We start from the raw sequence: 1543 nt of genomic DNA on the forward strand, positions 1-1543 counted from the left end.
TTCCTATTTTGTTGTTCCAATTTTATTTCCACACACATTTCTCCCATTTTGTACACTACTACTTCTTTGATTTTCCTTTTGTTTAATATTTATGTCCAATCCAATTGTCTAGTAGTTTATTGCAACCAGCGTCCTTTATATTAAATTTCAACAGTCAGTGTCCATAAATCTTTGTTTCCAGCTTCCTTTTGTTGACTTCTTTTCCAACTTTTTCCCAAAGTCACCAAATAATCCCAAGGCAATTTCTTCATGTATCTTTTTTCCCTTGTAATATTCTAGTATTTCACTTTTCAGGGTTTTTATTTGATTATAATGGAATTCCTTTTGTTTCCTTTCAAATTCCAATTTTAAAAAGACTTTTCAAAAAGTCACTGAAATTTTCCCTTTGCCATTAAGTGGCGGGCTCAGTTCTGTTTCCACGTTCCACCCTTTCTTTTCCCTTTTTCCCTTTTTAAACTTTCATTAATTTCATTAATTCCAGTTATTAGCTATTCTTTCTTTTTAACACGTTCAACTTCAGCGTTTCATTATGCCTATTTAGTGCCAAAATCCAAACAGTTCCCCTGCCTCTTTTTCCGATGTAGAGGCCAGGCAAGTCCTGGGAAGAGGGAAGCCCAAGTCCCATGTTCCACTGCCACTTTTTTTTCATACATGGGGCACTCAGGGGAAAGCAAAGCCCAGATCCATAGAGAGGGCTAGGAAAGAGGAAGGGATTTGAGGGAGGCCCCCATTTCTGGGAAGAGACTAACCTGGTTTATGAATCCCTTGTTGAATGCTGGGGGACGCAGCCCGGGGTTTCTCCAGCCTCACTTGGGCTCCGTGTCTTTCCAGGAGAGGCTCCTGTCAGGAAGAAGCCAAGCAGGGGCCGGGTCTTCAGAGGGGGATCTGGGGTTACCTGGGAGGGAGAGTGGGAGAGGGAGGGAGGGAGACACAGAGAAAGAAAGAAAATAGATGGAGCAACCTGTGAGTTAGCCAAGTCTTGGTGCAGGGCTTTAACTCCTCACCTCAGGGAAAAAGGTAGACATGCATTTTCCAAACTTGGAACTTGAAGATGAAGGGACTTTAATTCCCAGAATTCCCTGCCCAGCATGAGGAAGTCCATGCATTATTGGGTGGGGAACTCTGGGAGTTGAAGTCCATTCCTCTTCAAGTTTGAAAAACACTCATGCAGACCAACCTCTCTCCACGCGTTGCCTCCATTTTGAGAAACAACAGAGACCCCTGAAGAGACCCTCAGTCATTGGCTGGCTTGCAGAATGCAGAAAACGTGGTTTCTTATGGCCATCAGAAGTGAAACATGCCACCGTGAATTGGACTGACCCTCAATATCCCCTAAAGACCCGGATCCTGGTTTGGGAGCCATCCCAGCTGGTTCTGAGGCCGCCCTGAGCCGCCCTGGAGCCAAGCCTGGGATGCCCTGTGAATCCCGCCCCTTCCTGGCCCTTCAGGCTCAGGCAGAGTCGCCCAAGCTCCCCGGATCCTGATTGAGGATCTCCGGTCGCAAACCTCCTCCTCCTCCTCCTCCTCCTCCTCCTCCTCCTCC

The sequence above is a fragment of the Notechis scutatus genome, unplaced genomic scaffold, assembly GCF_049901735.1.
Source record: "Notechis scutatus isolate UNSWTSFEM ecotype Mainland unplaced genomic scaffold, rNotScu1.2 NSCUCTG94, whole genome shotgun sequence".
NCBI classification, from domain to species: domain Eukaryota; kingdom Metazoa; phylum Chordata; class Lepidosauria; order Squamata; family Elapidae; genus Notechis; species Notechis scutatus.